Source organism: Eleutherodactylus coqui, chromosome 5 (assembly GCF_035609145.1).
Source record: "Eleutherodactylus coqui strain aEleCoq1 chromosome 5, aEleCoq1.hap1, whole genome shotgun sequence".
Taxonomy (NCBI): Eukaryota; Metazoa; Chordata; class Amphibia; order Anura; family Eleutherodactylidae; genus Eleutherodactylus; species Eleutherodactylus coqui.
In genome coordinates, this window is record NC_089841.1 from 150,629,254 (window position 1) to 150,648,128 (window position 18,875).

An 18,875-nucleotide genomic window follows, 5' to 3' on the forward strand; every position below is an offset into this window, starting at 1 on the left:
CCAGGCTGATCAATTTGGCAATGTGCCCGTTTAACGCTTGAGTGTGCGGGTGCGTGGTGGCGTACTTGCGCTTGCGCTCAAACAGTGGCGCTAGCGACGTCTGGACGCTGCGCTGAGAGACATTGGTGGATGGGGCCGAGGACAGCAGAGGTGAGGGTGTGGGTGCAGGCCAGGAGACGGTAGTGCCTGTGTCCTCAGAGGGGGGTTGGATCTCAGTGGCAGGTTGGGGCACAGGGGGAGAGGCAGTGGTGCAAACCGGAGGCGGTGAACAGCCTTCGTCCCACCTTGTGGGGTGCTTGGCCATCATATGCCTGCGCATGCTGGTGGTGGTGGCTCCCCAGCTGATCTTGGCGCGACAAAGGTTGCACACCACTGTTCGTCGGTCGTCAGGCGTCTCTGTGAAAAACTGCCACACCGTAGAGCACCTTGACCTGTGCAGGGTGGTATGGCGCGAGGGTGCGCTTTGGGAAACAGTTGGTGGATTATTCGGTCTGGCCCTGCCTCTACCCCTGGCCACCGCACTGGCTCGGCCTGTGCCCACACCCTGACTTGGGCCTCCGCGTCCTCGCCCGCGTCCACGTCCTATAGGCCTACCCCTACCCCTCAGCATGGTGTATTACCAGTAGTGCAGAAACAGAACGCTGTAATTAAATGTGCCGCTTATTGGCCTGTGGTTGGAGGCTGACTTCGCTTACGGAACGCCAGGAAATAATTTTGCGCAAGCCTGCTGTAACACTTAGCTGGCTGCGTATGAATTAGGAGGACTACTACACCCAGCACAGATCCGGAGCACTGAGGACAGTCACAGGCAGCCCAAATAGATTTTTTTCCCCAAATGTTTTTGCAAAGGCCCACTGCCTATATTCAATAAATATATCTCTTCTCTCTCTGCGTCACCGCTACTGGCCCTGGAGTATGTCAAGTAACTGCAGACTGTTGCACTGTGGACTGGAATACAGCGGTGATTTAACAGCCAACACAGAGCCAGGAAATAATTTTGCGCAAGCCTGCTGTAACACTTAGCTGGCTGCGTATGAATTAGGAGGACTACTACACCCAGCACAGACCCAGAACACTGAGGACAGTCACAGGCAGCCCAAATAGATTTTTTTCCCCAAATGTTTTTGCAAAGGCCCACTGCCTATATTCAATAAATATGTCTTCTGTCCCTGCCTCACAATATATGTCTTCTGTCCCTGCCTAACCACCACTTCTGGCCCTGGAGTATTACTGCAGGGCGCAATGCTCTGCACGGCCGATATATCAAAAAAAAAAAATGTGCAACACTGCAAAAAGCAGCCTCCACAGTACTGCACACGGTTAGATGTGGCCCTAAGAAGGACCGTTGGGGTTTTTGAAGCCTAAAATACTCCTAACGCTCTCCCTATAGCAGCTCCGGCACCAGCAGCACTGTCCCTGATCTCTGTCAGAATGCATCTGTGGCGAGCCGTGGGAGGGGCCGATTTATATACTCGGGTGACACCTGATCTCGCCAGCCAGTCACTGCAGGGGGGTGGTATAGGGCTTGAACGTCGCAGGGGGAAGTTGTAATGCCTTCCCTGTCTTTCTATTGGCCAGAAAAGCGCGCTAACGTCTCAGATATGAAAGTGAAAGTAACCCGAACATCGCGTGGTACTCGTCACGAGTAACGAGCATCTCGAACACGCTAATACTCGAACGAGTATCAAGCTCAGACGAGTACGTTCGCTCATCTCTACTTATATTTCAAGTTCCCTTCTGAAAATTCTCACATGTCGCTTGAGTTTCTGGTGCTACAAAATCACAGTATTGTCACGAGAAAACGCAGCGATATCACATGGACCAGTGATGCAATATCGCTGCGATTTTCCCGCAGCAATGCCATGTCGCTGGTGTGAAGGAGGCCAAAAGTGGCATTGTGTGTTGAATTTGGAGAAACCACTTGCTAAATCAGTTGTGTTGAGTTATTTAAATTGTTCTTGTTTAATTGTTTTTATAAACAGCTGAAAGTTTGTATATCTGGCAAATAAAGCTAATTTGCAATGAGTGTTGAATAATTTTGATTGCAACTGTATATGCAGCCTGCTGCTCAGTGCTACCCAGTACATGCAAACAGGAAATATGAAAGACCCAAGTCAAAATGAGAAAGAAACAAAAACATAACATATACATAAAAAAGAGATTGTAATGTATCCATAATGACTCGTATGGATACTGTAAGACTAGAAAGTGAAAATAAGATTAAAGGGGTTGTCCAGTTGTAAACTACTGATGGCCTATCAGCAGGATGAACCATCAACAATAGATCAGCAAGGGTCTGCCAGCTGGGACCCCCGCTGATCAGCTGGCAGACCCCTGGGTTGATGTGCTAATGCAATGAGCTGATTTCTGCAGGAAGCAGACAGCTCTGTTCCCATTGCAGTGACCAGGTTTGGTATTGCAGGCCAAATTACCAATTATTTCAATGAGTACTTTGCCTGCAATACCAACGCTGGCCACTGCAGTGAGAATGGAACTGTCTACTTCCTGCAGAAATCAGCTCAGTGCACAATTACACTGACCCAGCAAACAACTGACTGACAGGGCTACTTGACAATGGACACCCACTAATCTACTATTGATGACCTATCCTGCTGATATGCCATCAAAAGTTTACAACTGGACAACCTCTTTAGCCTTTATTAGCATATATAAGGTTTTGGGTAGATTTGCTTGACATCAGAAGAGGTGTACTGTACATGACCTTGAAACTCTTGGTCCATGTAGGTCAAGTTATAATTGCGTAATAATGCAATGTGCAGAATAGGCAGCTTTCCAGATGTATAAACATAACAAAACTGCAAGCTTCATTCTATTACTCCGGGCCTTGGTAACAGGTCAATTATAAGCCATATATGTGTGCTAACATATCATATCAGGAGAAGCCTTCTGAAATGTAGTGTAAGTGTCAGCTGCCTAGCAACTGTAAGAGGGAAATATAGAAGGGTTCTCCCTGGGGGAGAGAAATACTGCAGTCCTCACTGGCACACACTGATTTCTGATATGCATAATTCTGAACTCTCACCAAGACTGGATGTTAAAGCCATAGGGAATATGCAGCTTGCATAATACACTTCAATTATTACCAATTACATTGCTCTTTTTGTGTCAAGATCTAATACAGGCTATATCAATCACCTGCCATTAATACATACGTGCACAGGGGAGACATTCCTGGGATCCTGCAAAGTGGACAAAATAATGCCACCTTATAGTCGCCCTCCGATTGTCCGTGTAATCCGTAGACTTCATCTCATTGCAGATATTAACCCTCCGTGTACAGATGGAGCTGCTCATTAAGTATTTAAAATGAAAAGAACTCCATCTGTTCAGTCTATCAGTTTGGTATCTTGAATGTGTGGTATCAAATGCTACTTTTTTTTGTACTCACAAGTTTGCACAGTACTAAGGCCGGATTGACACGGGTGAGAGCGATATCAGGCCGATGGGCTTGGCTCGATATCGCGTTTGCAAACGTGCATTTTTAACGCGGAATGCGAGACGTTTTTCATTCAAGAACGCCTCGCATTACTTCTGTGAAACTGCGATCCTCAGGCGCGTGTTTCATGTGACCATACCTTATGACCACGTTGGAAAAATCTGACACGGATCTGCAACTTAATTTGCGGCAGAAGTCTGAGTCTGTTTTTTTCCTTTTTTATGAGATGAATTTCAAATTCGTGTCACATAAACTGCAGTGCAGATTCCCATTTGCACAAATGAAATATGGATTTTATGCCGACTCCGTGTCAAGTTCACATTAAAATCCACTGTGCAGACATGGCCTAAGAGGCACTGAGACCCTTGTATTCCTATAAGTGAGTAAGCTGGGACCCTCACCAGTTCCAAAAATAAATGGACCAAAGCAATCTTTAGATCCTTAGAAGCTGCTCTGAGGTCTCAGCCACTGCTGTATTGTAGAACTGATGACAAGGACAGTGATCAGAAGCACAGTCTATGGGTTTATTCATACAAGTGACGTCCATGTGCTGTCAGGGTTTGTAACAGACTGCACACTGACCTACTACAGTCAATGGGTCTATCTAGATATGAGGGGTTTTTTTGCATGGACAGATAATCCACCTAAGGAAAAAGCATATCCTAATCTGGTCTGATTTCACAGATGACACTCATCCATTCAAGTCGATATGTGTGCAAAAAAAATCCGTGTGCACTCCATTTTTCATGGATCATTGCTGAGAAATGCTACAAAAAATTGGATCTCCTTCCGTTTTTTGCATAAGAGAAAAAAACATGTCATAGAAGTAGAAAAAATGAACACACACGATGCATACAGATGCAAAATGGACATACACACCGATTTTGGTTCATAAAAATGGACCAATTTTAATCTGGCATGCTCATCTCAGTAAGTCCCAAAAGATTTTTTTTTGTGAAAGGAATTTCCAACAGGATCAAAGGTGGTTACGTCTGATAAGGTGGAATCTTCCGTTAATGGAAATGTATCTTCAAAAGATGACATATGATGTGCAGCAAATTTCTATTTATCCTATTTATTAAAATGTTTGTTTTCATCCTGGTCATATAATATTGACCCGGGTTTTCTGCAGCTCACTTGTCAGATTTGTTGTGTAGACTGGGACAGGGTGAGCGGAGAGCAAGGAATTTAATGATAGATAAATGCTATAGTGTACTGCAGAAGACTTAGATAAGTGGGATGGCACGATTATGCATACAGGACACATTTTTAATAATTAACATTTTTAATTAAAGCGTATGTTTGCCACTGTCATAAGTGCATAGACCTGCTGCACTGCATATAAAGACAGTACACACGGGAAGAGGGTATCTGCATCATTGTAGCAACCAATATAGTTTACAAAAAATAGCTACAATATAAAAAAAGGAACAAAAACATTTTTCTCTTTAGACTTATATCAAATTGCTGAAACTAAAGTGAAATATATGAAACATTCCTATTAATGACACAACACAAGCAATTAATCACAATTCAGCAACCCCTCAAGAAATGTTCTGCTGCTTTCTACAACTTAAAATAAACTCTAATCGATAGTTGATCCTCGTCATCAGATGTACTTTCTTCCAACTTACTCACACATTCATGCTAATGAGTCCAACAAGCTCAGACTAATGTTTCTAAATAATGATATGGGGCCACATAATGGATGCGCTATTTCACAAATCAGGCGTACAGATCTGTGAGACATAGCTTGTTCATCATGACTGATGATTTCTTCATTAAGATCATGGTCAGCAAGAAATATACTTCATGCAACTTTCAAGCCACTTTGGACTACAGCAGTCAGAAACAAGCAAAATAGGAGGAAAAAAGATACTGTATGTTTGTAATCAAAGTAAGACCAATTGCACATGAGTGTAATATGGGCATATTTCTGCGCCTGTACTACAGCCACAAATCCCATCCCAACTGTGGGTCAAAATGAGGGGGTGAAATCTGCTGCAGATCTGCATCAAATCTGGACAAAATCTGCAGCCAATCAGCTACGTGTGAATACAGCCTAAGGCCGGGCTCACATGAGTGTATGGTAAAACACTGCATATTAAACAAGTGTTTTACGGGTGTGTGGAGCTGTGATCACTGCAATTGTGATTGCGTATGCCTGTGCATGACAGTATCTCCCGCATGCCATTATGCACCGGCTTCCTGGTTTCTGTTTTTTTTTTTTTTTTGCTTTCCTTGTTTTGTTTCCTAGCAACAGTCATATTAAACGCTACACATATGCAATTTAATTACGTATGTACAGCGTTTTCATATGCTCACATAGGGAACAATAGGGTTCTATCGCACGTGATATGTGGTAATATAGAACATGCTGTGTTCTTTATTATGTGCCTAATATGTGCAATGACCATACACAAGAGTGAATGGGTCAATGAAAATCAATGTATTCACCGTGTATTATGCACGCGTATATTGCTCACTTAATACACAATGAAATCACGCTCATGTGAGCCCGTCCTAAGGTAGCTTTTTGCATCTGGAATAAAATAGTCCCAATTCTATACTGATAACATTATATACACTGAAGAGCCACTGTATTAAAAGCACTGAGCGATGAAGTGAATAACATTGATTATCTCATGACCTGTCGAGGGGTGGGATATATTAGGCTGCAAATGAACATACATTTCTTGAAGTTAATTTGTTCCAAGCAGAAAAAATGGGCAAGTGTAAGCATATTTTTTAGCATGTTCCCGATGATGTGAAGACCTCGGGGACATTCACACTGTCATTTTTTTGCTTATTTCACAGTTTTCCAATGTAACTGCGACATCCATAGTTACAGGGGAAAACATTCCCCTATAGTGACAGTAGTCATTGGCAAAGCTGGGCTGGAAAACAAAAGCCAGAAGCGGTTACAAACTATTTCTATTTTCTGCTCTGCGTCCTGAACAGAGCAGAAAAGCAGAATCCCCAATTCACATCTGCATTGGGGATTCACCCTAACACTACTATTTACATGTATCTGATTCAATAAATTAATATGTTTGTAAACCTATTAGGAAAACATGCAGGGTTCATACATATTAAAGAGAAATAGAATTTTTCATTAGTACGTAACTGATGTGATATCCTCAGATATGGACTGGAGTTTTATTTTGGGTCCAGCAATTAATTTACAATAATCCAGAGCTCACAGTAAGTTAAGTACAGTAGATCTCTTAGAGGGATGTTAATAACTGGAATATAAGCAATCAGTGTAATTTATTCCTGCCGTAGATCAAAGTCCTTATTTCTCCTGAGACCATTGTTAGCATGCCTGATATATTGCTGCAATAAATTGTGCACCTTAAGCTGCATATATTAATGGAGCTTGAAAATCAAAGTCAGCAGATATGTGTGCCATTTTTGCATAGACTAACACTAGTTATTGTATTAGACATTTTCATTAATACATGCTCATTCTGGACTCTTCACGTAATATGCCACATACTGTATCAGGATGCCAGATGTACCTTGTTTGGGGACAGGATGCATGGTGGACCTCCATTGGAGATATATGACAGCTGTCTCTGCAGCCATAACAGCTCCTTCTGAGATTGCTTTAGCAAATGCTCTACATCACTTGGTTTTTGACCCATCAGACCCTCCTGTATCAGAAGACATGAAATGATCAGCTAATTAGAGCAGCAAAAAATATTGTTTACACTAATTCAATAATTAACAATGAACTTGCAATCAATTACTGAAACTATAAAAATGGAACTCTGGAGAATTCCATATTGAAGAATTTGTAACTTGTACAGTATTAGATATTTTGTCGGGTAGTAAGCTGGAAAGGTTATCCATTGTATATAAATTTAAGATAGTAGTCTTAACAAGATCTTTATCAATTATCTTCCCCATGTTCTAAACTGTGCATTTGGCATGCAGTCTGAACTATTGTTACTTTCAAAAAAGAAACAAGGAGATTTAGTATTCCTGACGCACTGTATACACTAGGGTGTAACTGTAGGGTCTTCTGAGGTAGCACACATGGTGCCTGAGGGGGCCCAAAGACTCCTTTCCACATAAGAAGACATTATGAAAAGGCAGAAAAACAGGTGTGGAAATAACACTTTAGAAAAATCCAGGTATACAAGATCCAATCTACTTGGTCCAGTCTAAAACTTACTTCCTCATAAAAACTGATCGGATGGGTTTGACATGCTGATATGGCGTTGTATAGCTATTTTCCTTGAGGTACTCCAGGATAACATCTCTAAGAAACCCTTCAAACATTTTACCTACAATAAAAGTAAGACTTACCAGCCTGTAGTTGCCAGGTTCACTTTTTGAACCCTTTTTGAATATTAGCACCACATTGGCGATGCACCAATCCAGTGTAACTGAACCTGTCACTACAGAGTCCTTAAATATAAGAAACAATGGCCTGTCTATCACATTACTTAATACCCTAAGAACTCGGGAGTGTATGCTCTCGAGACTCAGCGATTTGTCTATTTTAATCTTCTTAAGGTGGGTCTGCAATTCTTCCTGGGTTAAACTGGTGACATTTAGTGAAGAGTTTACTTCATTTTCCTTTGTGAATAGGAGAATTTAACTATCCAGACATTTGTTGGGAATCTCTCCCAGGCAAAAGTAATGGGTCTAACAAATGTTTATCCTCTCTTGCTGGCAACTTTGTCTTCCAAAAAAGTACAAGAGAAAACAAGGGGATCTGCTATCTTGGACCCAATTCTTACCAACTGTTGGATTTCAGAGAGGCAGATTTTAAGGGACTCCAAAAGAGGGTAAAAAGGATCCAATGGCTGGATGTTCTTAAGGACAGAAATTGTGGAATTTGTGAAATTAGATTCTCAAAGCACAGTTGTTAACAATCCATAAAAAGAAGATAGAATGAGAAACATTTAAAGAGACCAGGATGGATGAACACAGAACTTAAACATATGGCAAAAAGTAAAAAAAAAATATTAATCAAATGGAAAATGGAGGGCATATCTAAAGAAGGCTATAATGTAGTCTGCGGAAACTGTAGGGCAAGTGTCAGAAACGCTAAAGTTAATTATGAATTTAGGCTTGCCATAGAGGTGAAAATAAATAATAAGGTTTTTGGGAGTATGTCAAAAGCAAAAGATGCCATAGGATGTATACAGGATGAAAATGGTGAATTGGTCAAAAATGATGTTGAGAAGGCCGAACTTTCAAATTTTTATTTTGTATCCGTTTTCTCTCAGAAAGTAAATAAAACATCAACTAATCTTCCCTGTGCTATTGAAGGAATAAAATAATGCAGGCTATCTAAAAACAGAGTTATAGTAAGGGAACACTTGGCTAACTTAAATGAATTCAAGTCTCTAGGTCCAGATGAATTACATCCTAGGGTGCTGAAGGAAGCAGCAGAAGTAATTGCAAAAAAACTTGCCATATGTCTTGAAACTTCCTGGAGAACAGAAGAAGTCCTAGTAGATTGGAGAAGGACAAATATTGTCCCTATCTTCAAAAAAGAGAATACAGAAAACTACAGGCCTGTGAGCCTGACTTCTATACTGGGAAAGATCTTTGTACAAATTATTAAACAATGTGCATACAAGTACTTGGATGAGAATGGAGTAATTAACCAGAGAAAGCATTGTTTTGTAGCAAACAAGTCATGCAAACTAATTTAATTTCCTTCTATGACAGAATTACCAACTGGGTTGATTAGGGAAATGTGGTAGATATAGTATATCTTGACTTTAGTAAAGCATTTGACAAAGTATCTCATCCCATCCTTATTGAAAAAATTACCAAATATGGGATTGGCAAGGCAACGGTTAGGTGGATTCACAACTGGTTGAGTAATTGTACTCAAAGAGTGGTCATAAATGGCTGCGCATGCAATTGGAAGAATGTCTCAAGTGGGGTTCTCCGAGGCTCTGACCTGTACCCAGTGTTAACATTTTTACACAAAGCTAAAAGGGATAGCTAACAAAGGAGAAGAGAGAGAAGATTCATAAAAATCTAGACAACCTTGGGTGGCGACTTACAGAATAGTATCTAACAGGGAGAAATGCAAAGTCCTACATCTGGGCAAAAAAAATGAAAAAAAAACCAAAACATACAGAATGGGAGGAATTGAGCTAACTCGCAGCACATGGGAAAAACACTTGGGCATACTAATAGATCATAGACTGAACATGATTTAACAGTGCAATGCAGCAGCAAATAAGGCAAACACAATTCTGGGATGTATTAAGAGAAGCATAGAGTCTAGATCACGTGAGGGAATTATTCCCCTATAGTCTTCATTGGTCAGACCTCATCTGGAATAGTGTGTCCAGTTCTGGGCACCCCACTTTAAAAAATACATAGACAAACTGGAGCAAGTTCAGAGAAGAGTTACCAAGATGGTGAGCGGTCTGCAAATCATGTTCTATGAGGAACAATTAAAGGATCTGGGAATGTTTAGCTTGCAAAAAAGAAGGCTGAGGGGAGACTTAATAGCTGTCTACAAATATCTGAGGGTCTGCCACAGCACAGAGGGATCAGTCCTATTCTCATTTGTACAAGGAAATGGAATGAAACTGAAAAGGGAGGAGACATTAGATATTAGTAAAACTTTTTGAGGTTCGGGTTGCCAATGGAAGTGGTGAGTTCTCCTTCAATGGAAGTCTTCAAACATAAAGGGGACAGAAACCTGTCTGGGATGATTTAGTGATCCTGCACTGAGCAGGGGGTTGGACCAGATGACCCTGGAGGTCCCTTCCAACTCTACCATTCTACAAATATACTGGAGAAAAAACTATATAATAGTTTTACTTATCACCCTCTACAATGTTTCCAACAATATTTATTAAAGGGCTAACACTTTCAGTAATAGTCTTTATACTTCTCATATAGTTGAACAGGTTAGGGTTAGTTTTAATTTCTTTGGGGATGAGTTTCTCTGTCTCCACCTTTGCCGGTTTTATCTGCCTTTGCATAATATATTTTCTTTCCTTGTGGGTTTTTAGCGCTTCTTCACTGCCTTCTTGTATTAGTAGTTTAAACGCTTTCTTTTTGCTGTTTGCTGCCCTCTTTGCTTCTTTTTTGAGCCACATTTGTTTCCTTCTATTTGCAACCCTTTTATTCCTGCAAGGAAGTATTTTAAATGTTTTTAAACATTTCCCATTTTTTGCCTGTACTCTTATTTGGAGGACATTACGCCAGTCAGTCTTCCTAAAGTTTAGTATTTTTGTATCTCCCTAATAAAACTTCCTTTTGAAAGACGTGTGGAAATTATATTACGGTCACTGTTTCCCAGGTGCCCCTCAACTTGTACCCCTGTTATTTTGACAGGTCTTTTGGCTAATATTGAGTCCAAAATGGCAGTCTCCCTAGTAGGATCCAGTACAAGTTGGGTAAAGTAATTATCTTTAGTTATTGACAGAAACTTGTTATCTTTATGAGATCCATAGGTTTCATCTTTCCAGTTTATATCCGGATAGTTGAAGTCCCACATAAAAATTACTTCATTGTGATCTGCTACTTCACCTATTTGCTTCAGTAATAGATTTTCAGTTATTTTTGGTGGCCTTTGGAAAACCCCTATGAGGATTTTATTATTGTTTTTCTCTTCATGTGTTTCTAGTCATAGAGACTCCCCATGTTCATCTCCCTCACATTTATCTTCACATGGTGTGGTTTTTAAACAGGATTTTACATAAAGACAAACCTCTTCCCCTTTCTGTTTTTTACAATCCCTTCTGAACAGACTGTAAAGGCCTATTTAGACGGGACGAATGTCAGGCAAATGAAGCCCGACACTCAACCCCGCATACACTCGTTCCCGTGCTGTTGCACGGGACTTAGTATCGCTGGCTCGCTCAATCACGGAGCACATTCTAAATGGGTATCATACCGATAAAATAGATAAAACACCAACTGCCACACAAGAACGCTCTATAGTTGTGCTAATGGGAGCGCCATGCAACACATTTAATTGCCAGAGTACTATGAAATAAAGGGAAATTGGGATCATGCAACAAGGGCATGATCCCAGGAAGAAACAGGCTATTTTGTGTCCAACTGCTGCCTTTTCAGCTCCTTCAGGGCATGACTTCTCTTGATACTGCTGAGCTCTGAAGTGGGCTGCCAGGCTGAGAGGAGGACCACATCATCAGTGGAACTTCTTTATTGCTCAGCACTGACATGGTATAATCGGTGCTTCACGATCAAATCTGATTGTGGGGGTCGAGTTGAGAGGGAGAAGTGCACTGAAAGTGAGCAGGCAACACAACACAACACATGTAGTGATCAGGAGTCTTGCTGTCGCCAATAAAAGTGCCCTGAGAAAAAGAGAGAAAAACTGAATGTGGCATAAGATGTGGTGCCAGTCACAGGACACCTGTAGGTAGTGAGACAATGTTGACTGTTTTACTTACTATAGCAGCTATTGAATAACTCACTTTACTCTGCCTTCCCCTCCCTTGGAACATCAGAAAATTGGTTAACCAGTGTTAGAGTGCTATTACATTGAGCGTTAGTCCGTGTGCAGCTCAGCAATTGATAAATTGCAAATGATTTGGCACTCAACAAGGGTGATACTACTATGCTGTCTACACCTGTACACACTGATACCCTCAGTGACATCCTCCTCAGCAACACCCACCACTTCAGTAACACTTGCAGAGGCACCAACAACACAGCTACAGCACCTCTTGACACATTGTGCAACTATGCTGGAGTCATGCATCTCATCATCAACAATCCATGTTCTGTGTGGGAAACCTCTAGTTAAACAACTCCCACTTGCATACAACAGCTACACCTTCCAATACACACAGCCGCCCATGCCATATTCTGTTTTTGTACCATTACAACTTGGTAAGTCATCACAGTAGACAGTAGAACAACTTTGAATACATTTTGAGAAATTTTCAATAAGTTTCCGTAATAGCTAAAGTTTAGATGATAAGTAAGGGCTTAACCCTTTCCAATCCCCTGTCTGACGTCTGAAGACATTATGACTTAAGGGTGTACAGCTCCGATGTTGGAAGACGTCCGTCGGGGTTCTCTTACTGTATATTGCCAGCCTCTCTGCTGTCGGAGCCTATCTAATGTGTCAACTCATGCAGTACTGGCTTTAGCCAGCATATAGCGCCATTGTATAACGGCAGAAAAAGAGTAAGCCCCCTAGGAAAACCAGGGGCAAATTGGATTGGAGAGGGTTAACATCAGTAGGGAGTCAATTTACCTGTGCAGACCCTTACACCGATGCAATGCCAATTCCATGAAGGGGCCGATGCAGACCACAGACAATCTGCCTGCTCTGGATATTTCATGTGGTAGAGGGTAAAAAATGAATTATATGAATTTTCACTTCAACAGTAGTGAGATAGGGGGGCACAAAAGAATCTATGCCTTAGATGATGAAAAGTTTAGCTATGCCTCTAATCATATGAATTGGAAAAGTGATGCAGAGGCTTCAGAAATATGGCACTCTGACAAAATACCAAACTTTTCAATTTAATTACACCATCTATTACACAATCTATTTACATAGTTATACGTAGATTGATAAAGATGTCGCACTGTTTTTGGATGACACTAGAGATGAGCGAGCATACTCGCTAAGGACAATTACTCATTCGAGCATTGTCCTTAGCGAGTATCTCCCTGCTCGGAAGAAAAGGTTCGGCTGCCGGCGCAGATGAGAGGTGAGTTGCAGCAGTGAGCCGGGGAAAGTGGAGGGGAGACAGGGAGAGAGAGATCTCCCCTTCGTTCCTCCCCGCTCTCCCCCGCCGCTCCCCGCCCGCCGCCGGCAGCCGAATCTTTTCTTCCGAGCGGGCAGGTACTCGCTAAGGGCAATGCTCGATCGAGTAATTGCCCTTAGCGAGTATGCTCGCTCATCTCTAGATGACACCAATTTTTAAACCAAATGCAGGAAAATCATTATTACCACGTGAAAGTTTTACAGTAATTCTCCCCATTGTAATATTGATTGAAAGCTGCTTTTCAAGCCTGTGATCTTCCAGATGGTGCATCTGACCTTCTACATACTGTAGGACTTGTTTGTTATTTAGTTCCATACTACTGTGATTTACACATTGTGCGGCTCCTACTACAGATGCCTGACCCATCACCAGCAGTTGTTGTGTGGAACTACAACACAGTACCATGGGAGAGTGCCAAGTTACTTAGACCTGTCTGACATAGGTCAGGATACTAGTTGTAGAAAGCTTTGTTTTAAGTTGGTCATATAGGAACAATGCTTTGCAATATTTCTCATACAAGAAATTGTGATAGGAAGCAGTTTTCAGGACTCCCAGGTTTTCATTGATACAAATACTTATATAACAGAGTTTTCACCCAGCAGCATTTTAAAGGGAATGTTCATCAGAAAACAACCAATTGCTTAAATCAAGTTTTTATGTCAAACATGTTTTTGGGTAATTTGTAATCTAAAAAAAATAATATCTTGCAGTTCCTGTCCTGAAGAGAAAACATTATGGGGCTCAAAGAGGAGAGAATGAGGGGGTACGTGGAGCTGCTCTGTATTCTCACTGGGGTCCCCGTTCCAGCGATGTGCCCACAAAAAGTTAGTGCACGCACACATCGTGGCTCTTTTCACAAGGCTGTGTGTACACGTTTTCCCATACAGATGAATTGGAGAGTGCACATACACAGCCTTGTGAAAGGAGTCACCACGTGTGGACTGATTTCTTGGGAGCAAAGCGTGGAGATGGGGACCTAGTGAGTATAAAAAACAGATCCCAGGAAATCACATCTCCTCTCCTTTGAGCCCCAAAATGTAGTTCATGGGGCTTAAAAGGTGAGGACAGTGAACTTTTAATCCCTTATTCACTTAAAGGCTCATTTTAGGCCTTAGTGACCAACTTAGTTTTCAGTTTCTCCATTCAAAAAAATTTTTTTTTCCGTCAAGGGTGCTATATGACAGGTTTTCTTTTGCAGGACAATTAGTACTTTTTATTATATCATTTGGTGATCCATATGACTTTTTGCTTGCATTCTATTCCATTCTTGTAAGGAGAGATCTGCAAAATTAGCTATTTTTCGCATGTTTTTTTTATTTTTGCCACAGTGTTCACTGTGTTGGTTAAAGCACACACCAACTTTTTTACGTGGGTCATTACGAATACGGTGATAATTAAATTTTAGTGTTTTTTTTGTTTTTTTTTACAAGAGAGAAAGGTGGGGTTTTGACTTTTAATTTTTGTCCAACTGGGGGTCTTGAATGTTATCATATTTGATTGTTGCTCTCATACACTGCAATACCTCATAGGCCACCATAGATAACTGACCCAGAGACCATGGGGGTCCGGTGGGTGACAGAGGGAGCTCCTAGCATTGAGTATGGCTTGCAAAGTGTAAAACAGCTGGAATCAGTGGTTCCTCCAGTCCCAGCTGCTGGAGCTGGTACCTGGCTATCATGAGTCCCCACTCCCCCTGGCACAGAAGCCCTGTGTCAGGCTTGCAATGCAGTGCTGTAAAAAGGCCTATGCATTGGAATAAAGCCCGGTGGTCAGTAAGGGGTTAAAAAACTTTGCACATCTTTGGCTCTCCATGCACAAGGAAATGAAATCTCTAAATGATAGCATATTTGTCAGGCAGCAGAAGGCCCAATACCATCCACCTAGCCTCGACTACCTTTTTGAAAAGTGACTACAGCTTTTTAAGATTGAAGAGAAGACAGTTTTTGCAGAAACATACTGTATTCCAAAGTTTGCAACTTTTTTCCATTAGAAAACTGGAGCAAAGACATTTATCTGTTCGCTTCGCTCTTTCACAAATGTACATATGATTTGCTGAAAACTAGAGATGAGCGAACACCAAAATGTTCGGGTGTTCGTTATTCGGAACGAACTTCCCGTGATGCTCGAGGGTTCGTTTCGAACAACGAACCCCATTGAAGTCAATGGGCGACCAGAACATTTTTGTATTTCGCCGATGCTCGCTAAGGTTTTCATGTGTGAAAATCTGGGCAATTCAGGAAAGTGATGGGAATGACACAGTGACGGATAGGGCAGGCGAGGGGCTACATGGTGGGCTGCATCTCAAGTTCACAGGTCCCACTATTAAGCCACAATAGCGGCAAGAGTGCCCCCCCCCCCCCCACTGTCAGCATAAAGATCGTCCTCCTCTGGCACAGCTGTAACAGCTGTAGCAGAGAAGAACGATGTTTGCCCATTGAATTCAATGGAGCGGCAATACAGCATGTTCCACTGAATGCAATGGGCTGCCGGCGATCGCAGGATGAATGGTCGGAAAGGGGTTAAATATATAACCCCTTTCCTGCAATTCATCCAGAAATGTGTTACACTAAAAATATATACCGGCGTATAAGGCGACCGGGCGTATAAGACGACCCCCCAACTGTCACCTTATACGCCGGCAATACAGTGGAGCAAAGAATAAAAATCATTACTTACGTTTTTAGATGATCTGCGGCGCTCCTGCAGGCTGTCACTCCCTCCTAATCCACGGCAGACAAGCTTTCTCTATGAAAGGCTTTAAATCCCTGCCTCCAGGAAGACACGTGCCTTCAGCCAATCACAGCCAATGACAATGATGTCATTGAATGGCTGTGATAGGCTGTGTTTCTGGAGGCGGGGATTTCAAGCCTTGAAATCCCCGCCTCCAGAAACACAGCCAATCACAGCCATTCAATGACATCATTGTCATTGGCTGTGATTGGCTGAAGGCACGTGTGCTTATGGAGGCAGGGATTTAAAGTCTTTCGTGGAGAAAGCAATACTCTGCCGTGGACCAGGAGGGAGTGACAGCCTGCAGGAGCGCCGCAGATCATCTAAAAACGTAAGTAATGCTTTTTATTCTTTGCTCCACTGTATTGCCGGCGTATAAGGTGACAGTTGGGGGGTCGTCTTATACGCCCGGTCGCCTTATACGCCGGTATATATTTTTAGTGTAACACATTTCTGGATGAATTGCAGGAAAGGGGTTATATATTTAACCCCTTCCCGACCATTCATCCTGCGATCGCCGGCAGCCCATTGCATTCAGTGGAACATGCTGTATTGCCGCTCCATTGAATTCAATGGGCAAACATCGTTCTTCTCTGCTACAGCTGTTACAGCTGTGCCAGAGAAGAAGGATTTGTCTTCTATATGTTCTCAATGGGGTCAGCGCTGCTGCCGCTGGCCCCATTGAGCGCATATAGAATGCATCCATAGCGAGCAGCGGGAGGGGCAGATTTCAATACTCGGGTGACACCTTATCTCCCCAGCCACTCACAGCAGGGGGGTGGTATAGGGCTTAAATGTTGCAGGGGGAAGTTGTAATGCCTTCCCTGTCTTTATATTGGCCAAAAAAAAGCGCTAACGTCTCAGGGAAGAAAGTTTAATTTACCAGAACACCGCATGGTGTTCGTTACGAATAACGAACATCCCGAACACCCTAATATTCGCACGAATATCAAGCTCGGACGAACGCGTTCGCTCATCTCTACTGAAAACCCTTTTAATTTAATTATTATACTGCATAATCACTAATAGTAACTAAAACAAATAAATGGATCACTACTTCTATCCCATACATAACAAAGGACCAAAGCATTGCTATAAATGTATTTTACATCTTAGGTAATCATTTTACTTGTAATACAAATCAAATAATATTTATCATGAGGTATAAACCGCAAAGCATAAGAAATTATACGGTTTGCATTTGAGGAAAAAAGTAACACATCCATAGGGGCAGTTGACCTGCTCAGAGTACTATATTCCTCTATGTAGGTCACAATTGTATGGGGCATAGCCTAGTTTAACCAAATATTTAGCTATAAGCTACATAGGTGAAAGGAGACAGATATAGGACATATTGAAAGGTGTTATATTAAGTTACAAAAGCACGGTTGCCCTCTTTCAGAAACAGAACCAGCTATGGGCTTTGTGTCTGGCACTGCAGTTCAGACTTTTTAAGTGAATAGTATGTGTCTGGAAGAGAGCAGAATTGTTTTTTTAAGCCTACCGCAAGTCTGAGCAGCTGAAGGTGATTAATATAGAAGTTAAGTAACATGGTGATAATGCTGAAATGTTCTTACCTTCAGACACCCAAGTCTGGTCCTTAACTCGTCACACTCCACCTGCAAAAGCCGAATCTCTACTTCTCTCTCGGACTCTTTACTAGGACATGGTGAGTGAGCCGGCCCTCCATTCACTGATCGCATGATGTCTCTTGTTGGTGGCTTCTTAGCCAATGCTGTAGAAGATTTCTTCTGCTGTAATTATAAACAGAATAGATGTCCTCTTACATGTGATAAAGGTTTTACCACATCCTATCATTTCAGTTCATGGCAGCTCTCATGAATTATTTACACAAGAGTCAATGTATGAGCAAACAGAGTGAAATGGATTTGAAAATAACACAAATATATTTAGAGTGGGACTGGCAGGAAGAAATGGAAATGTAGAAGAGACAGGAAGAGCAGACAAAAGTCTCCAAAAAGAAGGAGTGTTAGGTCTGATATTGGACATTAATAACCATCGATAAAGTAGACTTTTACAGTATATTCTAAACTGGTGTTGCATTTTCAGTTCAGTGCTACTACATCATGGACTGTATGATAAAAGTTCTACTTTGAAAGATAATGTTTGGAATCACATCTATCTTTAGTGATCAGGACTAGCTTTTAGGAGAGCTTATGGACTATGTGTCCTCAAGTCTCCACCACATCATTCCAGTGCAAATCACAAAAATCACCCAAGAGGTAAGACACAATTATCTAGGATTTTTACAAAGCTTTGTTCGTTATTAGGGTGTATATACAAATCTCAATTTTCAGACACATTGCGTCATGGGGTCAAGAAATACACAGGGGTCAATTTTTCACAGGTCACAGAGAAACATAATTTTTGATAATTCATAGAAGTCATGGAAATCATTGGGCGTAAGAAGATGTGCAAGGTGTCATTTTCTTCACAATAATATGTAGATTCATAACATACGTTCTGCTCGTACTAGTAGAATTACCCAGCTTCATACGGGTCTATTTAAAGGGGTTGTCCCGCGCCGAAATGGGTTTTTTTTTTTTCAATAGCCCCCCCGTTCGGCGCGAGACAAACCCGATGCAGGGGTTTAAAAAAAACCCCGGATAGTGCTTACCTGAATCCCCGCGCTCCGGTGACTTCTTACTTACCTTGCAAAGATGGCCGCCGGGATCTTCACCCTCGGTGGACCGCAGGTCTTCTGTGCGGTCCATTGCCGATTCCAGCCTCCTGATTGGCTGGAATCGGCACACGTGACGGGGCGGAGCTACGAGGAGCCGCTCTCCGGCACGAGCGGCCCCATTCAGAAGAAAGAAGACCGGACTGCGCAAGCGCGTCTAATCGGGCGATTAGACGCTGAAAATTAGACGGCACCATGGAGACGAGGACGCCAGCAACGGAACAGGTAAGTGAATAACTTCTGT

At 42.0% G+C, this 18,875-nt stretch overlaps 1 protein-coding gene across 2 annotated transcripts in view; it reads right to left on the reverse strand.

The window, feature by feature from the left end:
* The window catches only part of RIMBP2 (RIMS binding protein 2), a 345,228-nt gene extending 338,228 nt beyond the window's left edge, over window positions 1-7,000 (reverse strand). The window contains exon 1 of one of the 2 annotated variants that reach the window (XM_066603410.1): window positions 6,979-7,000. The gene's annotated coding sequence lies outside the window, so the exon portion shown is untranslated. The remainder of the gene's footprint in view (window positions 1-6,978) is intronic. The other variant, XM_066603408.1, reaches the window with a different exon arrangement.
* Between the last annotated feature and the right edge of the window lie 11,875 nt (window positions 7,001-18,875).